This window comes from Pseudorca crassidens, chromosome 10 (assembly GCF_039906515.1).
Source record: "Pseudorca crassidens isolate mPseCra1 chromosome 10, mPseCra1.hap1, whole genome shotgun sequence".
In the NCBI taxonomy this organism is placed as follows: domain Eukaryota; kingdom Metazoa; phylum Chordata; class Mammalia; order Artiodactyla; family Delphinidae; genus Pseudorca; species Pseudorca crassidens.
This window is the reverse complement of record NC_090305.1, coordinates 20,985,001-21,010,559: the sequence shown is the minus strand read 5'-3', so window position 1 is coordinate 21,010,559 and position 25,559 is coordinate 20,985,001. Positions and strand designations below refer to the sequence as shown.

The following is a 25,559-nucleotide window of genomic DNA, read 5'->3' as shown; positions in this document are numbered from 1 at the left end:
CCCACAGCAGTGAAAGCATGGAATCCCAACCACCGGACCTCCAGGGAATTCCCAGAATTTAATTATATTCCAACAGTTTGAATTTAGGCTCTGTGGTGGAGATGGCTGGTTGCTTGTGCAAGCTCTATTTCCTGCTTTTTTTTTTTTTTTTTTTAATGTACAAAGAGCTAGCATTCTTTCTGTGGTAAGGTAGATGTCTTGGATGGCCCATTCAAGGAAGCTCATGGAGTCCAGCTTAATAAAACCTACACACCTCGCATCCTGATGGAATACTGGTAGCCCATATTGAGGCAGTATTTCTGGATCAGACTGTGAGGGTTTGAGCAAACACGGCAAGACAACCCTGGCCAAATTTTCTCAGATGGCTCCAGTAGAGCTGGTGGTGACCCACCTTGCTTTCTCATTTCCAATGAGGCAAAAGGTCCCTGCTTCTTAGTACTCAAACCGAATTTTGGGGAGTAGTGCAATGTGCCCATCCTTATAGATAAGAGAGGCCAAGGAACTAAGTTTGAGCCAATGATTTTTTTTTTTTCTTTTTTGCAGTACACGGGCCTCTCACTGTGGTGGCCTCTCCCGTTGCGGAGCACAGGCTCCGGACGCACAGGCTCAGCGGCCATGGCTCACGGGCCCAGCCACTCCGCGGCATGTGGGATCTTGCCGGACTGGGGCACGATCCCGTGTCCCCTGCATCGGCAGGCGGACCCTCAACCACTGCGCCACCAGGGAAGCCCTGAGCCAATGCTTTGAAGGCGGAAGTTGTTGGGTTGTGTTTCTCAAGACAGGTCTACGATCTTCTACCTCTTTCTTCCTCTTGCCTAGAACATGGTCTTTGGAGCTGGAGTGCAGTGACCAACTTGTGACCATGAGGCAACCTTGAGAATGGAAACTACATGCTGAGAGGGCAGAGAATAAAGACAGAAGGAGGCTGGGGCGTGGATGCATCTCTGAGCTGCTGGACCAGCTCTGGACAGCTGCCCTCTGATTTCACTTTATGTGAAAGGAAAATAAATCTTGTTTTATTTGAGCCAGAAGTACTTCTGGTCTCTATCCTCAGCAGCAAAATACAATTCATCCCTCCCCAGTCCCCACTTATCAACACTTTATCTTGAAACTTTTCAAACGGATAGCAAAGTTGCAAGAATTTTTCAGTGAACGTCTAATACACCTATGGTCTAGACTCTACAGTGAACATTTTACTATACTTGCTTTATTATAATCTATCCTTCTGTTCACACCCCTATCCATCCTTATTTATTACTTATTCCAATATTTATTGATTTATTTGGTACCTTCTAAAGTAAGTTACAAACACCAGCACTTTCCCTTGGAGACTTCAGCAGACTATCAGGCAGAACATAGTTCTGAAATGCTTGAGGCACCAATGCTATGTCTGAAATATAAATGTAGGAGTATCTTTAAGTTATATGTTCTAAAATGATCAGGGGGTTATTTTTATCTGGCTATCCCTAGCTCCTAAATGCCCAGCCATCCCCAAAGACATTGATGGTCTGGCCCCAGCTACCTGGCCACTCTTACTAAAAGTCAGGGCTACCTCCAACAGGCTATGTGTAAGCAGGAGGGCTCCAGGACTGCCTCTCAGGAACAACCTCGGCAGGGACAAGCAGTGCCTCAGGTCCCTTTTGTCCCTTCCCTGGCACCTACTCAGAGAAATGCTCCTTTCTCTGCTGATACCACAAGAAGGGACTTGAGGTTCTTGAGGACCTGTAGGATTTAGGCCCCCAAATCACATGAAGAAGGGCAGGCATAAAACCACTTATAAAGGAAACTGAGGAAAGGCATGGGATTGAGTTCAGAAATAAAATAAAATAAATAAAATAAAATCGAAGAGTGGGCATGATATCACAGAGAGGTGAGAAGGTAAAGCTTAGCTCAGAAAGTAAAAATCTGCCCTCCCGGTCATCAGGCTGGGCTAACCGACATGCCTGATAAAGCCAACTCCATACTTAACAGGAAATAGTATTTCTCTCAAGGTCATGTTGCAGCTGCAAAACCCTTCTCTGAGTGCTTCCTGCTTTCTGACTCACTGGGAAATTTCGTTTTTAAAATTCACAGTCTGTCAAAAAGATTTGCTGCTGGAAATCATATCAATGAGAATGAAATATTCCCCTCTTGTCTGGAGGATCCAACCTACTTTGACACAGAGAAGCAAACTTGATTTCAAGCCTAGATGCTAAACTTCAGAGAAGGGGTTTCTAGGCACAACATTTTGTACCTCTTAACTTTATGGTTTCCAAAGAAATAGGCTCCAGATCCACTTCTCATCCAGACCTTTACATAAAGCCTGGGGAGAGAAATGCATATAAAATGGAGCAGGAAAGAATTCATTTGCAGGAAAGAATTCATTGATTCAGCACACTATTATTGAGAACCTACAGTCTAGTAGGTATCAGGCATTGCAGTTAATATTGGAATGGGTAAACCATAGACTTGGAGGCCAGGTTGCCTGGGTGAACTTAACTAGCTGTGTGACCTTGGGCCAATCACTTAACCTCTCTGTGCCTTAGTTGTCCTATATGTAAAATAAGGGTAATAACAGCACCTATCTTTTGGGTTATTGTTGTGAGGATGAAATGAGATCATTCAGGCAATTTGCTTACAACCATGCTTCATAGAGATTAAGACACAAAAATGTATGTGCAGTAGGGCTTCCCTGGTGGCGCAGTGGTTGAGAGTCTGCCTGCTGATGCGGGGGACACGGGTTTGTGCCCCGGTCCGGGAAGATCCCACATGCTGCGGAGCGGCTAGGCCCGTGAGCCATGGCCGCTGAACCTGCGCGTCTGGAGCCTGTGCTCCGCAACGGGAGAGGCCACAACAGTGAGAGGCCTGCGTACCGCAAAAAACCAAAAAAACAAACGTATGTGCAGTAAAAGGTAGATTTGGTCCTCCTTCTTAAGGTTGATAGATTGGATTGTCCTTTGAGGATGATGAGATGGCTGGGTTTGAAGCTGAAGGAATGCAAAACTGAAGGGCGGGCTTCTACTGTTGACTTTAGGAAAATGAGCCTGATAGATACCAAACTGTAGGCAGATACTTCTTTTGCAGGAAATAGGTAGCCCTGTACCTAATAATATTTCAAGTCCCTTTTGTATGGCAATTGTACTTTTAAGAATTTATCCTAATGACAAATGCAGTTTGGAAATTTATTCCGTGGAAGTGACCAGAGCTGTGCGAAACGATTTACATACAAAGATGTTTATAGTAGCATTATTTGCAACAGGGAAGAAAGAAAACCACGTTGATTATGAATAATATAAGATTTGTATTTAAGATTTGGTGTTAAGTAAAAGAAGCATATCGTGGGACAAATATAACAAGGCTCGATTTTCATTAGAAAAACTGTGTGTGTGTGTGTGTATGTATTTGTATAAGCATAGAAAAAAGTTAAAGAATATGCACTTAACTGTTGATGAAGTAAAATATTCTAAAGGTAGGAAGATATTTAGGGAAAGGAGCAGTAAACAAATTCACAAACTGGAAAAGAGATCTTGGATCTGGGGTGAAAAGTGTCACTGAAAGGACCAGTGCAGTTGCTTTATAAAGAATGACTGGACTCTGAGAGGTTCTGTGATTGGCATTAGATGTAAGAATGTTGAAGGCAGCATCGATTCCCAGAGCATCAGGGTGACCTGGAGAAGTGACTTTTCTCTGTGCACTTTATTCAGTCTCTCCCTGGGTTGTACATGCGTCAAAATGAAATAATGTCTTTGTATGAAAAGACTCAGAAGACAGCCAAGGCCCATCCAGATCCAGCTTCCTGCTGCTCTATTCTGCAGACATTAATGACAAGGAGCTCAAGATCAGAGATCACTCTCCACCCAGCTAGTCTTTCCATCAGTATCTTGTCTCTGCTTCCTTTTGGGGTTCCTTTTTCAGTTTCCAGCTGGGAGGCAACACCAGACAGACTCTCTTGACAAGATTCTGTAGGGTCGCATTGTCCTTTCTTGGCCTCTGCACCACTCAGCCTTGGAGAATTATAAACTGTCCCTAGTCTTTATCTGCAGCAAAAGTCAGAGGGGCTCAACCACCACTGCTGGCTCAGTTGGAGCCTTGGGGGCGTTGTCCCCAGAAATACGGCACCTCAACCCCAGTGCCAAGTTCTCCCCTGGACGTTTAACCGAGAGAAAGCCTGGAGACAGATGGCCTCAGTGGCAGATAGTCAGAGGGTTTGGGTGATAGAATCAGAGGCAGAAGGAAGGCCGAAGAGACCCAGAGAAGGTGGCCTGGGGGAAAGTGTACATGTGGGACCCATCGGCCACACTATGGAAGGAGACATCCCCAGCCTCATAGTCCGAGAACATCCCCACCCGGCTGGGGGCCTCGCTCACGGGGAGGACAGTCCAAGGGGAGGTGAGGGCCTGGTACTTCCCAGCATAGAGTTCCATGGCCCAGAACCCATTCTGAGGTGACTCTGTGATTCCCCCACATCCTTTCTATGTTTTCCTCACAAACCCCCAGCTCCCAGTAAGTCCTGTCACCCACTTCCGCCTCCCAGTAATGTCTCCCCGAAGAGAAGGACTCGTGGCCCAGCACACAAGACTCAAAAGAAAAGCTCTCAGGTTTTTTTGGGAGATGCTGCCACGATTTTCTCCGCCTAACACTTCGGTGATCTTCAGACAGAAAGAGTTCAGAGTAGGCAGTGTCTGGATCCAGAGTCACATGAGCTGCGGAAAGAGCGAGAGAGAAGAGAGGCCCGTCATCTCTGGCATCCCAGGGCCCTCAGTGACTGGGAAGAGGGGGAAAAGGAGCTGGTTCTAACCCATGAAGTTCCCTTGCTTCCTCTACAAAATAGCTGGAGTGATAAGTATCTCCCCCAAATGTCCTCAAGAACATGCTTCAAAGAGCTACTAGGAGAGCTCAGAAACTTACAAGGAGGAGAAAATCCAGATTCCCCAAATCCGGAGGTTCCTGGACCCCAGGAGCAGGGGGTGGCCAATCACATTTCTCTCATCTCCCACAGCATTTTGTACAACCCCCTCTCATGTCACTGCACTATTATTGTTTATTTCGCGTTTCTCTCCTCTACTAGACTAGGACCCCAAAAGGTAGAGACTATGTTTGTTCATCTCTGCATCCCCACTGTCTAGCATTGTCAGACACTGCCTCACAACGCGTGCTTAATAATACTTGCAGAATGAAGGGCTGGGGAAGGTCCCACGGACAGCCTTCAGCCATGCCTCTCTGCCATCCTGAAGCCCCAGGAGACTGCGTGGAGGACCACTTGGCCAAGCTTTATGGCCAACTGTGTAAAATATCTGATCTCATCAATACCCATCTTTAATAGACTTTCCCTGAATCCCCTAGCTTAGAAGAGTCATATGGGAGAAACTTTTACGTGTCACCAAACATTGGTTCCTTTTCCTCCTGGGGACAGAGCTAGACGACATTTCCCAGCCTCCCTTGCGTATCCAGGAGAAGAGTTGGCTACTTCGGGCCTGGCCGATGAGAAACCTTCTGCACATTATTTCCACTCCTTTTTCTGCCATTTGCTGGCTCAGTACGGAGTAGAGTGAGGCCCTGGGCCCATGTCGAGCAAAGCTCCCGCATCCCCATATGATCTGTCCTGAACACTGAAGAGATGGAGAAGTACACTTTCATTGTGTTTACCTAATGAGCTGTTGGGGCTGTTTGTTGCAACAGTTAGCCTACCCTGACGAATACAAGCCATGACCCAAAGTCAGTTCCCTGCATATACTGTTTCTGTGGACATTTCTTCCATGTCCTAGATACCGAGCACTCCCAGATGGTAAAACACAGGCCATGCCCCGTCAAGGAACTCAGTCTTGAGACAAAAAAAGAAACAAGCAATATCACTTCAAAGAGAAAGTCTTTCAGTTGAACCGGTTATTTGAAATTACTGAGCCTCCTTCATGTTAAGGATAAGGGATCAGAGCAGATCTATTACAACCTTACGCCACATAATGAGGGGACGGAGCATAGCCGGCGGGACCAGACTCCTTGGGCTTGTATCCCAGTGTCACCACTTCCTGGATGTGTGATTTGAAGCCAAGGTTTTTGCCCTCTCTGTGGATTAATTTCTTCCGCTGTAAATGGGCATAATAATAGCACTTAACTCTTAGGGCTGTTGTGAGGATCCATAAATGGAAGAATATACGTTAGGCACTCAGAGCTGCTTCTGGTGCACGGTAGTAGCTGCTCAATAAATGTTAGCAATTTTGAAAGACAATTTACTAGGTTTTATTTATCCCTCCTCTTTCTAGGATTCTCCATGGGGGTACTGGGTACCAAGTGGCACCTCTGCTCTGAGGGGAGAGGAGCTTAGGTCGACAGAGTCGCCAGATCTCCTCTAAGATGCACATAACCCACTAGAGACTGACCGTCATTTGAATGAAGCCTTTCTAGTTGTACCCTCAGGTCCATGGTGCTAAAGATATTGAAGAGTAGAAAAACCCAAGAAAGAAAGTGGATGAGCAGCACTTTAAGAAGAGAAAAGAAAAAAAAACAGTCGAAACTGCTGGAAAGGCAGTAGGTGCAGGTGCTGAACTGAGATTGGGCAGCACCTGATCTTGATGCTATGTGGATTCTCCCTGGGTCTCCATTCATTGCCCGCCCAGCCAGGCCACTATTTGGAGGTGGAAGATGGAGAAAGACAACTAAGATCTTCTTTTATGGAGTCCTGGGCCTGAGGCCGTAAGAATTAGACAGCCACTCGCCAGAATAGGACCAAGCTGTTCTCCGATCTGCAATAGAAAAAAGAGAGGTGAGCGCTCTCCGGCCAGAGCCATACATTTCTTGGCCCTTTCTGTGTTCTGGCTGCCTCTCCTTCCCGTCCTGGGCGCCCTCTTCACTCATCTCTAGCACTTGTCTGGCTGATTCCCTCATGTTCCTCACAAGGACAGTGTCTAGGAAGAGGGAGACTGGACGAAATGCACTCTTCTATTTCCCCTTCTCGGTTCCTAAGCATGGGCTTGGACGCCACAGGGAGCTCTTTACTCATCTCTCCTCATTCCCCAAATTAGACGGCTTAGTGGCTGAAAGGCACCAGCTTCTGCAAACTCATGTGAAGGCTGCCATTGCTTGGGACACAGGACACAGCCCTGGACACAGGACAGAACTCTGCTGGATTCACTCCTTTCCTCACTGTGATGATGCTTCACTCATTCCCACGGTCAGGCACCTGACCTCATCTTCTCCTGCATCTTTTCCATGACCTAGTTTACTGTCCTGCATGCAGGAAGGATGGTCAGCTGCCTGGAAATCTGTCTCTTTTATTTAGTTAGTCTCCGCAGGGAGCATCTCTTTTTCATAGCTAATATGTCCCCTCTTGCTGTGATTAGGGACTCCCACACATTTTTTTGTACCTTCACCTGGGGAGCTGCTAGTGTGTTCTGGGCCCTGTGTCTTATTGGCTATTAGCTCACGGCTCTTCTGTCGATCCCAATATGTTATTAGCCACAACACATTAGCCATGAAACCCAAAGCCAGTTCAATTAACTATTCAATGTTCCTGTTTCTTCATCTGTAGGTTGGAGATCAGACTAACACTTGCTACTTAAGTTATCTGGGGAGGACGTAGAATAACACCTGCAAAAATACTGAATGGCCATGCTGCACATCTGAAACTAACACAATTTTGTAAACAAACTATACTCCAATTAATACAATTTTTTAATCTAGAAAAAGGCATTTTAAGTTATGCAAGATCACCAGAAAAAGAAAAAGATACAGAGGAGCAAAAAGAGTAAGTTATATTTCTAGCCCTGACCTCCTGTATGGACTGCACACTTGGTTATCCAACTGCCTACTCTGCATCTCCATTGGATCACTAATACCCTCTTGCACCTTTCCATTCCGTGCTACTACTCCCCTTGCCCCCACTACCTGTTTCTCTCTCGGTTTCTTATCGCAGAAAATGGCAATTCCATCTTTACAGCTTCTTAGACCTTGGACCTTGGCGTCATCCTTGATCCACTCCTTTATTTGCACGCCACATTGAAGTCTATCAGCAAGGCCTTCTCTATTTTTAAAATAAATCCAGCACTGAGCCCTTCTCACCACTTCCAACACTCCCTCTCGGTATAAGCCATCCTCATTTCTCCCCTTGATCTCTGCAGCAGCTCCCAGCTGGTCTTCAGGCTTCTATCCTGCCCCTCCTAGCCTCCCCACTTTCCCCCCCAGCCCAGTCTCAGTTTAGCATCTAAAGTAACTTCTCAAAATGTTAAGTCAAGCTCAGTTCCTCCTCAGCTCAACACTCACTGGTGGCTCCTTTCTCAGAGGCAAAACCAAGGCCAGCATGATGACTTTCGAGGCGTGTGTGATCTGGCCCTCCAGGCCCCTCTGATCCTACCCCTTCTGATTCTCCTCGTCACTCCCTGCCCTCTGGCTACCCTGGCTCCTTTGCTACTCTTCAAACAAACCAGTGTGCTTCTGCCTCTGGGCTTTGGCACTGCGCTTCTCCCTTATTGGAATGCTTTTCCCCCAGCTATTCCTGTGGCTTGCTCCCCTACTTCATCATCACCCTATTTTATTTTAATTTTAATTTTTTTATAAATTTATTTATTTACTTTTGGCTGTGTTGGGTCCTTGTTTCTGTGCGTGGGCTTTCTCCAATTGCCGCAAGCGGGGACCACTCTTCATCGCGGTTAATTTTTTAAATTGAAATATAGTTGATGTACAATATTTTGTAAGTTCAAGGTGTACAATTCATCACGCTATTTTAAACTATACCTTCCAATGCAATATTCTGTTATCTCCTGAGTACATACTAACGTGTGCCAAACTGTATATTTTACTATTTCTTTTTTTTTCTGTCTTCTTCCACTGGAAGGTAGGTTCTTTGTGAATGGGAAAGTTCTGTGGTGTTCATTTCTGTGCCCTGGGCACTTAGAAGAGTAACTGGCACATAGTTAATAGTCATGGATCTTTGCTGAGTTGATGAATGAATGAATGAAATGAATAGGGAATCCCTGAGGGAAGCTGGAAAGTGAGGGGTCTAGGATGAGAATGGGAAAATAGCCTCAGAAAGGAAAAAAGACATCTGCTCTGTTGAAATCAGAACAAACAGATTAGAAAGGGCAGATGCAGGTCGTGGGGCAGGAAGTTTGGCAACTCCCCCTTCTCTTTCTCTCTGAGGTTGCATTACCTTCAGAGATGTGGGGAAAGGATGTGGTGATGAAGGATCACAGCTAATGTTCACTGAACTTAGCTACGTGCTACGTCTGTACTGGGTGTCCTCCACACCTTTATCTCATTTTCTAACATCTGCTCAAAGTAGTAGTTGTAATTAAATCAATTTCTGGGTGGGAAAAATAGAACTTCAGAGAGGTTAAGAAGCCTGTCCCAGTTTGTCTGAATGAGTAGAATAAACAAGGCCAACCAGGTGTGGTGAACAGGCAGAGGAAATGGGCACAGAAGTAGGAAACCGAATGATGGATTTGGGGCACTGCAGGTGGTGTGGTCAGGCCAGTGTAGGGCGGTGCGTGTCAGGAGTGTCCAGAGATGGAGGAGAAGTAGGACTGGACCATCGAGTGACTGCATTGCGGGGTTAAAAAGTGCACAGACTGGACTTTACCTTTTTGTGTAGTGTTTCTTCAACTGAGTTAGGTAAGAACCTTGGTCAGGCAAAGATTAATTTTCAAATACATCTGAAAATATACCTTCAAAGTCCTGAGGGAGCCAATTAAAAAATGTAGCATTAAAAGTTAAAATCTGTCGTTAGGGAGTTCCTTTGTCACTAACGCAATTATGAACATAGCAGTTAGCTTGGAAACTGGAACCACTCAGCAATAACTGATTACAAGGATGTTAAGCAGGTGATATAGGATCTGCTTAGGTTGTGTTTGTTTTGATTAAAATTAACATTAAGACAATTTTTCAAAAAAAATATTGAAAATCCTTTTAGGCTTACAAATGTCCATAGCATCCCCCACCCCAGTAAGACCGCAGAAGGCAATGGGAAGCCACAGAAGGTTTGGGACTTGAGAGGAATGTAATTGGGTTTCTATTTTAGCAAGTCTACTTTGAAACTCTAGACAATGGTAAACTTTTCAGAAGCAATGTCTTGCTTATGCTCGTTGTTTTTCAGATTTCTTGTCTGTTTCCTAATATTTATTTATACTAAAAGTCTTAAAAGGAAAAGGGCAGCAGCAGCTCTTGGGAGAATGGAAGCAGCTTGCTGTTAAGAGAAGGGTCTTGGTAACCTAATCCCAGGGATCTGTGTTAAAAGAAGAAAAGCTGGGGGAGGTATTCTATGCCTCAGAAGGGGTCCTGGGCTAAGCAGTAACAGGACTTGCCCTGAGGGGAGGAGAGGAGGCTCCTTGGGTGGGTGCTGGCAGCATTGTGCAGCAGGGGGTCCAGGAGGAAGGGCAAGTTGACAGCAAAGGAGATGGAGTTCAGTTTTGGCCACAGGTTTGGACACCTTTGGGGAACTTCCCTGGTGGCGCAGTGGTTAAGAATCTGCCTGCCAATGCAGGGAACACGGGTTCGAGCCCTGGTCTGGGAAGATCCCTACTTGCCGTTGGAGCAACTAACGAGCAACTAAGCCCACGTGTGGCAACCTCGGAAGCCTGAGCTCTGAAACAAGAGAAGCCGGTGCAATAAGAACCCCGCGCTCCGCAACGAAGACCCAATGCAGCCAAAAAGAAAAAAAAGAAGAAAAACCTTTAGGGCATCCATGAGGTATGAACAGAACTATTGGGATTCTATGGCGTAAGTCCAGATAGTATAAGAGTAAGCAAGGCCTCAGGGGAAAGAATCAGGAGAAAGGCACCTATTAAGTGAAGCACATAAAGTCTTAGCGGAAAAAGAAAAATTCCAGTTTACTCACCATCCACTTTCTGGGCTTTTCTCCAGCCTGAAGTAGGACAAAGAAACCTCGTGAGATAAATGGCACATGAGAGGGTCTCAAATCGTATACACAGGAGAGGTAAGCACAGAACTTACGGAGCTCTCTTTGGAGTTTCTCTGCGAAAGGACAAGAAATGAATCAGTACCGTCCACAAGAGACGAGCCAGGTTTACGTGGAATGGGCCTCGGGGAGACCCCTTCCTGCATCATGTGTGCAGTGAGTCCTGTGAGCTGTCCTAGAACTAGGAAAGCTAGGGCACGGTCAGCGTCACAGGGTGAGGGAAATAACGAGTAGGGTTGCTGGTTTTGAGGGAGGAAGGACTGAATTAAAAATCTCAGCTTCAAATCCCCTTAATCCTCTTCGTCCTTGTCCTCTCCCTTCCCCTCTGTCCAGTCCCTTTGCCACAGTCTTCTTTGGACCTCACTGCCTCGGTCTTCTGATTGCTTTACCTTTGGTCCAGCATTCTCGCTCTTTCTCCTGGCGAAGCTTCCAGATGAAACCAAGAGCAGCCAGCAGAAGTCCCAGAAGAAGCAAGAGTGAAGCCTGAGCTGCTGCCCAAGGAAAGTCCTTCAGCAAGAGGGTGCCTGAGCCGGAAGTGCTGGGCGTTATTCCTGCAGAGAAAAGCAGGAAACGGCCAAGGACTGTGGGTACTGGAGCACACAGAGGCTGTCTCCGGACTCTCCGAGATTCCTGGGCCAGCCCAGTGGCAGAGGGGCCTGGCTGGGAGAGTGACTCCGGCTTTGCCCCATTCTCTCCCACAGGATGGTTGGGAAACCAAGATACCTTGAGAGTCATCACGGAAAACAACAACAACAAACAAACATAAAGGCTCTGGGACCCAGTGTTAAATCAAGGAGGCTCAAATCACTCCTGAAATATGGAACTGAAACTGGGATCCCGACGAAGGGATGGACATTATTCCCTTTTCCTCAGATCACGAGAAGAGGAGCCTTCCACTGAGAATCACCCCGAATGTGGGAGCCCCTCAAGTTACTTGCAATAGTTGAGAGAAGTATATTTTTGGTAGGGAAGTAGATGCTGCTGGGAATCAGAAGCCCTGGGTCCTAGTCCCACCCCCACTGCTTATTCCACCTGTGGTTTCAGCCAAGCCATGCAGTGTCCCTCTGTCTTGATTTCCTATAAAGTGGAGAGTTCAATAGTATTACCTGTGCCATCAACACCACCAGCTCAATAAGAACATTGTGAGAAGAGAACTTGGCTATCTATATGAACTTTTATGCATGTGTTTCTTTTCAATCTCCCTTAGCACCCAGCCCATGCAATTCATTTAGTTAGCATCCAATAAACACCACTGAGTTGAAAAAGAAAAGAGAGAGTGTAAACCCTTTATTTCTCTATCAGAAAAAGGATTCCATGTGAACAGAGAGACTTTCCAAAGAGGTTTTACAAATTCAGTGACACATTATATGTGTAGAAAAAGTTAAATTAACAAAATAAAAAACTACCTGTACAGCCAGAACAGAGTCATAACTGGACATAAATGTAACAGCCTAAGGTCAATGCATGGAGCATAACCAAATTTCCTCCCAATATCTGACAAATGTCATTGTCGTGAGGACTAAAGGAACAGTGAAAAGTCAGTTGTTGTCACCTTCCTAATACAGTAGAATTTTTTATTGACAGAGTAGGTTCTAGCAATTTTTCCTGAAACTAAAGCATCATGTTTTTTTGTTTGACTAGTCATTATTTCCCACAGCAACCTACAGAGGACTTCCCCATTTCTGTATTTTTGTTCTTCCCTCCATAAAATTTAACCCTAGATTGTATACTGTTTTGTACCATTTCCTAGCTATTTTGTACTGGTAATGGCTTTACAGTGAAAACCCTGTATGTCCTAATAAAGGATAATTTTTTAAAAAGGTAAATATATAAAAAGAAAGTGTCAATGATTTATTTAACTTATTAATTAATAAGAAAACCAGTAAAAATGTTAAAAGTGGTTCAAATGAGGATTTGATTTATAAAATCTTATATTCTCTATCAGAGAGAAGTCGTCTGCGTCACCAAGCACAAGAACCATTTGTATTACTCTCACTGTTCTATAAGTTAACATCTGCGTCTACAAAGTTGTAAATGGTCTAGAAAAAGAAACAAGGGCTCAGTCCTACAGAATCAGAGATCTCCAGTGTGAGGTCTGCTAGACAGTGTCAGTATTCCATTGAAGAGATACCCAGTAATCTTTTTTTTTTTTTTTTTTTTGTGGTTGGTACGCGGGCCTCTCACTGTTGTGGCCTCTCCTGTTGCGGAGCACAGGCTCCAGACGCGCAGGCTCAGCGACCATGGCTCATGGGCCCAGCCGCTCCGCGGCATGTGGGATCTTCCCGGACCGGGGCACGAACCCGTGTCCCCTGCATCGGCAGGCGGACTCTCAACCACTGCGCCACCAGGGAAGCCCTAATAATTTTTAATGTGAAAACATAGTTAACAAATTTGGGGACTACTGGGGACTAACATATTTGGGACTGTGACTCCCAAACCTTCAACATCTTTTACATTCTTGATTTTTTTTTCAATAGTATGAGAAGGTCTGTGCAGATGCAGCTTCAGGCCCCCCAGGACATATACACACATCTGCCCTCTATATAGAATTCTGAAGCCTCCCTTCGCTTTCTCACAAGAAAACTAGGGTTCTCTGAAGTGAATCAGATCACAGAAAAGGAGGGAAGAATCTCATTCATTCCAACTTTGCTCCTTTTTAGGAGCAGATCACATTTCAGAATCCTACTGTACCCTCTTTCTAAGACACCAATCACAAAAGCCGAGAGTTACCCAGTGCTCTCCCTGCTCTAGGAGCTGTGTGCATCCCCAGGGCTCAAGGAAGCCCCAGGGGTGCGAGTTTCTGTTTATTCTTCTCTTTGCACCAAACCTGCCAGGGAGGTATTATGGTCCCAATTTCTGCATAAAATTGAGGCTGAGAGAAGTTGAATAATGGAGCAAAGTCACTCAGCCAGCGAGTAGCAATGCCAGAGTGAACCTGGCTCAGTCTGGCACAAAGCCTGACCTCTAAACCGATTCAGCTGTGCGGCAGGCCTGCCCTGTTGCTGTGGCCGCCTGCGCTGACCCCGAGGAACGGGACCTCAGCTCAGACCAGCCAGTTAGGGGGCAAATCTGCTTCTGTGCAGGCCCATGAGCCAGCCAGTGAGGGCAGGAGAGGAAGCTCTGGCCAGCTGAGAAGTGTCACACAACAGTGCAAAGTTCCTTGGTTCAAGCCCAGCGGCTCTTTTTCCTGCCCGAACAGAGTTTATTTGGCCAGAGAACAACATGAAAGGGATACTATGGTTTTCTTGTTCCTTCTCTCAGACTTTTATCTACACTTACCTCCCACACATGTCCCTGCCCATCTCCCCTTTCTCCTCTGCTCCCCGTTTCTAGCACCTTGGCTTCAGTGATAGGAAAACTTTCTTCTCCGGAGTTTGTCAGAATTGGGTCACAGGAGCAGAAGAGTCTGGCCCAGATGCTGGACCAGGAGAGGCCAGGCAGGGGGGTGCACAATATCGCCCCCCCCCCAACCGCCACCGCCTGCAGAGCGGGGCTCAGCTGCATATCCAGCAACACGGCTGCTGAGACAGAAGAAGGGAAGAGCCAGGGCGGTGACGAGGCCTAGAAACAGGGAGTGTGTGGAAGTAACAGAAACCAGGGTGGAGAGCTGCCCCAGGAGGACCCCCAGGGGCCTGGGGAGGAAACAGCCCTGTCAACAGGAGCCTTCCTGGTCCCGGGATAAAACCTTAGGCCAGGAAAGTTTTTATAATCTTCCTTCTCAAAGTTCAGGTTGGCATTTAAAGCAGGTACGTTCATTCAACAAGCACTCCTCATTTGTGTGCCAGGTATTGTATTAGGAGCCAAGGGTGCAATAACTAGAACACAGGTTCTGCTGGCCAGGAATCCTCAGCAAAGAATTACCATTTATTATGTGCCAGCCATCATTCTAAGTGGTTTACACATGTACGAACTTCTGAGTCCTTACAAGAACCCTGGGAAGTAGGCACTGTTACCCCATCACCACCATCCTCATCATGCTCACTTTATAGATGCAGGAAGTGAGGCAGAAAGAGATTCAGTGACTTGTCACAATTAGAGGAGAGTGACTCTAGACTTTGAAATCAGGCTGCTTGGCCCCAGGTCTGCTGGGGGCCAAACATCACGGACCAAAGAGAGCAATGTGTTGGTGTTGTGATGAGGGAAGTGACAGGAAACCTAGGGAGACTTCCAGGAGGGGGCAGCCTCTGAGGTGTAACTTGGAGAAAAAGAGAGATCCAGTGGCTAATACAGTTAACATCCAGTTCAAATTTGAATGTCAGATAAATAACAAATAATATTTTTGGTTAATATGTCCCAAATATGGATGAGACAAATTTAAATGGGCATCCTGGATTTTTATTTGTGAAATCTGGCAACAATACTCATCAGTCAAATGTTTGCTTGGATAAAGACTACTTTGTCAGGGGTTGAGTGTTGGAGGAGGTGAAACTGCAGGGCTGACGGGGACGGTCACTGAGGGCCTTGGATGCCACACTTAGCATTTTATACTTTATTGTTATAAAAGGATATAAAAGGAGAGGGGTTAGAAGGACCAGATTAAATGTGTGCTTTATGAAGGTCTCTCTCAGGACAACATGGAGGAAGGACAGGGAAGGCAACAGGAAGTAGGGAAACTATTGTAACAGCTGCGAGAGAGGTTCCAGTGACTTGGATGGAGACCCAGGGGCTGAAAAGGAGAGGGCAGGTCCAGGAGAGTGTAAGGTGGCTAGGCTGGCTTGAGAGGCGCATCACCTATGCAGGGGCACGGGATCCAGACTCAGTAGGGCGCCACTCTTGGGTTAATGCTCTGCTGTTGCCATCTTGAAATTCTTAATAATTTTATCTTTGAACTTGTGTATTTTAAGTGAAGTCCAATGGGCCACCAGAGCACGCTCATGAGGAAAGGATATAATCAGAATATGTGTGTCCACCATTTCGGCAGCTCCATTCCAGTTACAGTCTTTGTGATGCCCCATGAGCACAGAATTCCGGGGGGCCCACGAAGCGTGTGAATTCAGTGAGACTCAGAGTGAGTACAAGGTAAGCAAGTTACACATACAACTGAGTAAATGCGGTGCTGACAGCCCCTAGGGGCCATGCTTCCCTTTTGAAGCAAACTTTGCTTCAGATGCAAAAAAAGCCAATGAAGTCCTAAGAAACACAATCCTATCATACCCTTTCGTGTGTTACTTCCTTGTATTTGCCAACCACTTATGCTTAAAATGATGACAGAGAAGGTCAGGAAAAGATAGGGCAACACATCATTCCTTTTTTCTCAGTCCTTCCTCATTTATCGATAAGTCAAAGAGTGTGTTGGTAGGATGTACATATATGAAGAAGAGAAATAAAAACAGTGGAGTTAGTTTTGTGCATGGTTTCCATTGTTCTGGTAAGAGTGAAATACATGTACACTCTATGAGATACAAATGGTGTAATTTTAGTGATTCTGCTCCGGAGTTAAATGCTCTGATATTTGCCTTTACAACTGACATTGCACATTATAAAGATGGACAGTGAAATTCACGTTAAGAATTAAAAATCTAATCTTTCTTTACTCAGAACAGTATTAACTAACAAAAGCCACTATGATGAGTTGAGGGAAAGACAGACTGTAGAGGGAAGAGAAAAGCTTTCTAGTTTAGTATTTTCAAAGGCTCTTTCCCTGCGTTTTGAACAACGGGCTCCACATTTTCATTGTGTCCTGCAAAGTCCATTGCCTCAGCTCTGGGTAGAAATGGCACCTGCTGGAGGAGGGGGTAGAGAGAATGACTTTGCTGGCTTATTCCAAGGTCATGGTTTGGTGACTGAGGAAGGCAGTAGTACTTCTACTACTACTAGTGACAGGGCAGCCAGGAGGCAGCGCAGGTGATGCGTGGTGATGGCAGCTCAGCACCTCTTGCGTTGGAGGTGCCTGGGGGACGTTTAGGCAGAACAATCCTCAGCTGGAGAGGCAGGCCTGGTGCCTAAGAGAGAGATGGATTATTCATGAGAGGCGGGCCTCGGGTTAAATGGTCAAAGCCTTTCAGGGAGCAGTCAGAGAGAGGGTGGGAGAAGAGCTGTTCACGTTTGCAGAGCAGTTGCTAAGGCCTGTAACTCATTTGTTCCTCACCTTAGGAGGTGAGGGCTACTGTCCACATTTTACAGGTGAGGAGGTGGCTCAAAACCTTCCCTGACCACTCCCTCCTCCTCTGTCTTTCTTTCTTTTTTTTTTGCGGTACGCGAGCCTCTCACTGTTGTGGCCTCCCCTGTTGCGGAGCACAGGCTCCAGACACGCAGGCTCAGCAGCCATGGCTCACGGGCCCAGCCGCTGCGCGGCACGTGGGATCCTCCCAGACCGGGGGGCACGAACCCGCGTCCCCTGCATCTGCAGCCGGACTCTCAACCACTGCGGCACCAGGGAAGCCCCCTCTGCCTTTCTTTATCTCTCTTCTGTGCTTAATTTTTCTCCATAACATTTAGGTCACCATCTGACATATTGTATATGTTATTTATTTTCTCTCTCCCTCTCACTAGCATGCCACTCCCTGAGGGCAGACTTTTGTTACATTTTGAGTACTGCTCTTTTTGTCTCAACTGAGCTCGGACATGAGGACCCATGGGTGACGGGTTTTTCAGCATTACCACAGAAATGGATTTAATAAAACTGTAAGATAAAGGTCCATTACTCTTGATACCCCACTCGCATGTGTCTCTTCATTTTGTCATGTATAAAGCATGCTTATTTTTTTTTGATCCTCAACATTTCAGGATGAGATAAAATAAAATGTATCAATATTAACATATACACACTACTATATATAAAATAGATAAACAACAAGGACCTATTGTATAGCACAGGGAACTATACTCAATATCTTGTAACAACATATAATGGAAAAGAATCTGAAAAAGAATATATATACATATATATGTATATAACCAGATCACTTTGCTGTAAACTTGAAACTAACACAACATTGTAAATTAACTATACTTCAAAAAAAAATCTCAGAAAAAAATGTGGGTAGGAATCATTATCCAGCTGGGTTGTTTCTGTGAGGCAAAAATGAAACAGTATCTATAACACGTTGTAAAATGTAAGGTCCCTATGTATGTCACTAACCGCTGTCCAGAAAATTATTTTTTCCCTTCAGTAACTTGCTTGTCCCTCTCCTCTGCTCTACCTCTCATTCCTCCTTCCAGCCCTCCTACGCCACCTCTTCCTCCTTCCTCACCTTCCTTCCCATTCTCCACCCCCCACCCCCGCTCTTTCCTCCTCCCTCCTCCTCCCTCTCCCTCTCCTGGGCTCTAGTCCCTTCCCCCACGTCTCCTTCTGCCCCCTCCGCCACCTCTGACTTCTGATAATTATCTTTAGGCTTTTCCGCCTCCTGGTGGCCAATATGCATCAGTGCATGTGCTACTTGCCTGGGAAACAGTCTCCGTCTCTCTCAGTATGAAAGGAGTGGGTAATAAACAGGCAAGCCAAGGGCTGTGCTGTGCAGAATCCCAAAAGCTGAAAGACGTGGTGTTTTCCCGCAAGAACATTATAAAAGATTTAGAAGGTCCCATGAATAGATTAGGATTCTGTAGGCCACAAATTCAGGAGTTAATTCTGTATGCTTATTTAATATACAACATAAACTGAGGTATATCTCAGTCCCCAGCCCTTTTCTGCTTAGTGGCAGGACCTTAGCCAAATCGGGCTACATCTAAGTCAGTGGGCTTTGTCTTAGTCCAGGACTTTATCAACTAACTTGGGGACTCCACGTTTTTTCGGAATTTTATGTCAGTTTGCGCATGAAGAGAAGAGCTCTTTGTCCAGGTACCCGGAAGAGTTGCTGGCTGTCAACTGATATCTGCCCACTAGGAGATCTGCCGCTACATCCTTGTGCGCTGGTTTCTCAGCGTGGAACCCCGCAAACCCCGCGTCTTTCCTCTACATCCTGGCGAGGTGTCCGGGGGGACTGTGCGCCTCTCAGCCACATGCACACCGAGCGGGACCCGGAAACCTGCTTCAGTGGAGCTTCCGTTCCACGCTGTGGTTCTGCCTCAGCTCCTCCGGAAGCCGGGTCCACTGGGTTCCTGCATCTTTTTTTCTAAAGTAATCTTGATTTTTTTTTTTTTTTTACTGTGATCCACAGTAAGAAATACATTTTATATTGTAACTCAAGACAGCATCCATATTTATATAGATACCATTTGCTCTTATATCTTTTTGTTCTATTTGATATTTTTAAAATGTTGGTCGCTACTCAATGTATTGATTTTACAATCCATTAATGAACCAGGACCTGCAGGTTGAAAAGAGGTTGAAAAGCACTGTCCTGTGATTATTGTCTGTGGCATAAACTTTATGCCTCAAGTCCTGCAGGGCTCTGCTTTGTTACCCAAAAGACAGGATTTTGAGGCTCGAAAGTTTACTTTCAAATTACAGTTTTTGACATGGATATTTTAAAATGATTTTGAAAGTAAAGATGCACTTATGTCTCATCATATTAATGCTGTAAGAACACTTTTACTCTGGCATGAGGCCGAGCAGAGTTTTCTGATGCAAAAGGATAAATACATGAGTTAACATTTCTTAATATTTTCTTGCCTACACCTTCTCCCAAATATGCCAAGGTGGCATATTGATTATTTTGCATTAAAGTTACTTGAGAAACGTTCAGTACAAGAAGAATACTCTGACTCTCCTTTTTCTCACTGAGAAAGTTTCCGTGGAAAGGTATCCTCCCTATGCCGAGAGGATGGAGGACATCCTTATCTGGGGAGACAGGGAACTGGAGGCTGAGAAAGCTGTATACACAAACTTGTTACTTCTTCATTAATTTGCTACCCCAAGCAAAAAACCCTTTGTTTTGTCAAATCTTCACAAATAATTGATTATTTGTGTCTAAAAAGGAACATAAACAGCCTGCTTTGGTCACTTCTTAGGTCCTATGCCTAAGGGGCTTCCATATACACCAAATTAAATTTCTTTTTCTCCTGTTAATCTGTCTTATAACAATTTGATGGTTAGACCAGCCAAAATAAACTAGAAGGGTAAAGGAAAATTGTTCCACGCCTACACGAGGGATCTGGAATTTTTTCTGTAAAAGGCTGAATATTATATATTTTTGGCTTTTCTGGCCATGTGGTCTCTGTCATAACTACACTTGTGTTGCAGCCATAGATGAATGGACATGGCCGTGTCCCAATGAAACCTTATTTATTTATGGGCGCTAAAATTTGAATATTATATAATTTCGATGTGTCACAGAATATTCTTCTTCTTTCCATTTATATTCAACCAACTAAAAATGTAAAAACAGCTGTGAGTGATACAAAAACAGATGATGGGCTAGATTTGGCTCAAGGACTATGCTTGCCGACTCCTGCTTTAATCTAACGACTTGACAGTTGAGAACTTTCCCAAGGCCTGGTTGTAAAATTCTACAAAAAAATTGGGAAGTGATTTACTCAAATGAAGGAAATCTGGTGAAGGAACTGACCTTAAATCATAGCTTGACTCTTTGTTAAAGTGCTTTATATTTAATACAAATCAAAATGCGTAAGTGAATTATTAGCATTTCTATACCTGCGATCTACTGTGTGTTTTATATACTGGATGCTTATATCTTAAAAAGGAAAACTTTCTATTTAGTGGAATATTTGTAATTTGTTGTTCTCTATGATGTTTATGCTATAAAACTTAGGCACTTCTATAAATACATATAAAATGTAAATGTGTGTGATACTAGAGTTCTTATAAGTGTTACTGCATACTAAAAGGAATTGATCCAAAGGGCAAACTCTAATGAGAAGATTCATTTATAGGTTTATTACAAAAATTTTTTTTTGTAGATTTCATACTTTGATCATAGCTGAGGGGGTGGCGGGGTGTGTGGATACTGTGTCAAGTTGCCTGTTGTCAGGTTCATGCCCTACCCTTCTCTCGCTCTGCTCTGTACCACAAGGAACTACATTTCCCAGGCTTCCTTCCCCTCTGGCTTCTGGGTAGGCGTAGCCAATGGGAGGACTGACAAAAGATTGGAATGCGGGAGGAAGGCAGAATCCAGGGCATTTCTCCATCTCTCTGCTTCCTATAGCATTTTCTGCTGCAGCTGCATCTGTTCTCAGACTAGAGCTCCTCCCTCTGGCATCCTAGTTCCTGCTACTCATCCCTGGGTCATCCTCTGTTCTAGCCCCCGCTCTGGGCTTTAACACCACCTCTTCCCATTGTCCCTCCATCTTTAGGAGCATAACAGCTTCTTGCTGTTGATAATCTCTGCATTACCCTCCTGTGAGTCCCTATACTGACAGCCAGTTCATTTTGCTCTCTCTTACAATGTCTCTTAAATATGGCCCAGACCATCTGCTCCTTGAAGGTTGGGAAGGCAATCTCTGATATGAAATCATAACTCAAAAGACAGACGCCTAAGGACTCTTAAGTGTAAATTTTAATTTTCTCTCCTGAAAAGTCAGGTTACTGACACTGTTAAAGTCCGCTGACCAAAGACCTCCAGGAATACACTCATAGTCAAAGTTGGGTTTGGGGAGAGAGCACACTGGAGGAATCTTGGGGCATCTAGCTAAAAGGGAGTTGGGAGAAGCTTGTTATTCTGAGGAGGGTGTGAGGAAATCAGACATCAGTTATGGATTGGGTGTTGTCAGGAAGCAGGGCAATTCAGTGAGTAGGTATTTCAGTAATCTTTATGTAGGAGGAAGGAGGATTAAAGTGGGGCTGGAGCTGTTACTGGTCAGAAAGCACAGTCACTTAAGCTGGAAAGGGGGTTACTTATCTCTGTGATTGCAGGGTATCCTTATCTCTCTCCTGTTTCAGACATAGTTATGGAGGGACCTTGTCTCCACCTTGTTCTATCACAGGTAACAGAGTGGCCTTGTCTGATTATTGTTGATACTGTAAAATATTGTGTTCAAGTGTCCTGGCATTTAGCTTCCAGCTCCTGGAATTTTTTTTTTTTTTAATAGTTGTGACACCAACCTCACAGACATATTGAGAAGATTGAATATAATTATATAACACCATATGAAAATTCAGAGAAATGTTTTCGGGCACATAGTAAGTGCTTAAAATAAATATTAGCTTCTTCTTATTGTCGTTATTGCTAAGCAGTGATAGACTAGACCCTGGGGCCAGCTTGTACTGGTTTGCAGGAGCCAACTGTACACATCTCTACCTAGCTCAACATTCAATGATTTCAGTGACTTCACAGCTGTAGCTTGAGTCAGCTATGGTAGGAGAATCTATACCAGAACAGTGTTTTCCCCTGGAGAGCTGGTTATTAAGCATATCAACATACCACTGCCTGGGATGACCAGGAGCCTCAATAGCCCAGTGAGAAATGAATGTGGAAATGGAAGGGCACTTAAGAAAAGTATTTGTTTTGATTGGAGTCAGAAGAAATTGGGAAGTCAGTCTAAAGTAAAGTCATACCTAATATGAAGTCCACATTATTATGAGAATTTTAGGGCAGTATAACATTTGCAGAGCACCACTATCCATTTCTACATTTCTTTTTTTTTTAATGTGTACAAAGCTTTATTTTTTCTTGATCAATATATTTTTATTGAAGTATAGTTGATTTACAATGTGTTAGTTTCTGCTGTATAGCAAAGTGATTGTTATACACACACACACACACACACATATATATATATATACATTCTTTTTTAAAAATATTCTTTCCCATTATGGTTTATCATAGGCTATGGAATATAGTTCTCTGTGCTATTCAGTAGGACCTTGTTGTTTATGCATTCTATATATAAAAGCTTACATCTGCTGACCTCAACCTCCCACTCCATCCCTCTCCCAACCCCCTCTCCCTTGGCAACCACCAGTCTGTTCTCTATGTCTGTGATTCTGTTTTTGTTTCATAATTAGGTTCATTTGTGTCATATTTTAGATTCCACATATAAGTGATATCATACGGTATTTGTCTTTCTCTTTCTGACTTACTTCACTTAGTATGATAATCTCTAGTTGCACGTTTCTATATTTCTGCCCAGCTTGGATTTATAAGGTGAGGAAGTGAAGTGCAGGAAGAATCCTAAATTAGTTTACAAAATAATTATACATTATTAACGAGGTAATAATTTTTAGAATTTTGGAGAAATTTGTGTATTTTCTGCCATATGTGTAGCATGTGTGTGCCAATGACTCCCATTACTTTATCACTTGGTGTATTATGAGAAAGATGTAATTCTGATATTTAGAGTTAAGCACTAAAATGTGGGACATTAATAAGCAAGCAATAGTAAAACAGTATTGTATTAGTGATACCAGCTGCTTTATAGCACCCATAAAAAAACCATAGAAAAACCCCCATAAATCTCAGTTTTTCACCTCAATAAATGTTTTTCTCTCAGGCAACATCTAGTGCAGATTGTCTGGCTGGTCTTCACATGGTCGCTGAGAGACTACTGTGTGACTTTGGAGTCTAGGACCATGGAGTCCTCTGCGTTTGACAGATAGAAGCAAAGGGACATAGAGAGGAACCCCCCAAGGAGAGGCTTTCCTGGGTCAAGCTTCAAAGTTTCAAACTGGCCGGTTACAATTCTTTCCACATTCCATTGTCCAGATCTCAGCCACATGGCCGAAACTAATTGCAAGGGAGGCTAGGAAATGGAGTTTAGACTGAATGTTTGGGTCCCCCCCCAAATTCATAGGTGATTCAGTGGAACCCTCATGAACGGGATTAGTGTTCTTATAAAAGAGACCCCAGAGGACTCCCTGGCCCCTGCCACCACGTGAGGAACAGCCATACTGAACTGCTAATGCCTTGATCTTGGACTTCCCAGCCTCCAGAACTGTGAGAAAGAAATGTTTTTTTTTGTTTAAGCCACCTAGTCTATGATATTTTGTGATAGCACCCCAAACAGACCAAGACAATTGTATTTCCAAGAAAAGGAAACAGACTTTGATAACTACTCTAGCAGCCTCTGCTGCAATAACTTACCACGTGTTCTGTGTCACAGGGGATCCACAACCAAAATGAGGGACATATATCAAGTCTGAGAGTCTGATTTCTTAGAGAGGCCACCATCCCTCTGGGTCAACTTCCTGGTGTTTGTTCTTAGCAGGGAGTGGTAGCCATGCTATGGTGAGGTGGCTGTGGTAGCCAAAGAGGATATGTTATGTGGAGGGCAAGCTGACCTCTCAGACGGGCCCCCAAAGAGGCTGTGACTTAGCTTTTAGTTTAGTTATTTTCAATAGGTAATCAATAAATATAGAAGTAAAATATATGGTATACTAGATGCTGATATATAGTATGCAGCATCTAGCCTAGGAAAAGCAAGGAAAAGAGATAAGGAGAATCAGAGGCACACAATTTTGAGACTACTGGACAGGATATTCTGAAAAATGATCCACTACTGTAAAACAGACGCACCTCCTCTGAAAATTAAAATTTCCAGCTCTTAATCTTGAAAAATGGGTCCAGAGCTCAGGATTCCTTTTTCAGAATATCTTTTTCTAAGAGTTCAAAGCGACCTCTCCCTTATTTACATCTCGGGAAAAAATCTCATTGAGATTCGAAACCCGCCTGCAGTTTCCCAGACAGGCGCTTTAATCAGTCAAACCCTGGTGACGGGATCACTTGCTCCCTCCGGCAAAAAAGATTTCCTGCTCTTCTTAGGGGCAGTTTCAGATCCAGTGATCAGATTAGAAAGAACTCTCGCAGTATGAAATCGATCATTTCAACTAAGGACAAGAGCGGGTGTAAGGAGACGCCGCTGTCGCGCAGATGGGATTCGGCACAATTAAACTTCACTTACTTGGTACAGATGATTAATTTCATAGATCAGGTTGACAGGTAAAGGAAAAGGGGGGCTCCCGCAGGACCTCGTGGCGCAACGGTAGCGCGTCTGACTCCAGATCAGAAGGTTGCGTGTTCAAATCACGTCGGGGTCAACTGTTTTAGTGTCTGTGGGGTGTACTGGTCTATGAAGTGAAACGTAGAGAACGACAAAAATTCCTTCCCTGCTTTCTCCAAAGTTGGATACCCTTAAGACACCTTTAGAAAGTAAATAAATACGTAGGTGTACACTACTGTTACGTGCTTTGGGGGTTTTTCTCTGGGCCCATAAAGACATTTTTATTCTTTTGTTGCAAAAGACATTTTTCTTTCATTGCAAACGTTCTGAATTTCACTCTTCACTAACTCCCAGCCTTCTCTCCACGCTCACTTCTGTGCTCCCCGACCCATCTCCTGACCCACGTCTCTCTCCAACCGTCAGAAGCTTAGCAGATCTTCTCAGACAACTAGTCACATTCGAGGGGGTGACCTCAGCTCACCTGCTTCACACCTGGGTCAGCTTTTCCTTGCTAGAGAGCTTACATAGCAGGCAGATTCGTGGCTCTCTGCGATTCCCCTGCTCCTGCAAACCATGGAAAGAGTCAGTTCATTTCCGCTTGCAGAAAACCTGAACGTAGTTTTTTGTTTGGTTTGTTTTCTTTTGCCAAATTGAGACTAGAGGAAATGAACCATTACATCAGAGAAAGTTAATCCTCTGGGCTAGAAGTTCCCTGAACCCCCTAAAACTCTATGTTAAAAAAAAATGTACAGGAATGTGCATTTTTTCTTACCTGGGACTCGAGAACCCTCCAACAGATTATGAACGGTCACATGACAGCATGGAAGAAAGGGAAAGCACAATTATTTCATCAGAGCCTATTATTTTGTATAACTTAGAATGACTTTAAAACATGACA

At 44.4% G+C, this 25,559-nt stretch overlaps 1 long non-coding RNA gene and 1 other non-coding gene across 3 annotated transcripts; one reads left to right on the top strand and one right to left on the bottom strand.

Annotated features, from left to right (window-relative positions):
* Positions 1 to 3,065: 3,065 nt before the first annotated feature.
* LOC137232997 (uncharacterized) lies at positions 3,066 to 11,411 on the bottom strand. Of its 2 annotated transcripts, XR_010947264.1 has the most exons (5): positions 11,275 to 11,411; positions 10,921 to 10,941; positions 10,805 to 10,831; positions 6,540 to 6,719; positions 3,066 to 4,682 (listed from the first exon to the last, which is right to left on the bottom strand). It is a non-coding gene; the product is annotated as an uncharacterized lncRNA (long non-coding RNA). The 2 variants fall into 2 exon arrangements; XR_010947263.1 differs by lacking the exon at positions 3,066 to 4,682 and having other exon boundaries at positions 6,201 to 6,719.
* Positions 11,412 to 24,686: 13,275 nt separating this feature from the next.
* TRNAW-CCA (transfer RNA tryptophan (anticodon CCA)) lies at positions 24,687 to 24,758 on the top strand. The gene has a single exon. It is a non-coding gene; the product is annotated as a tRNA-Trp (tRNA).
* Positions 24,759 to 25,559: the final 801 nt, after the last annotated feature.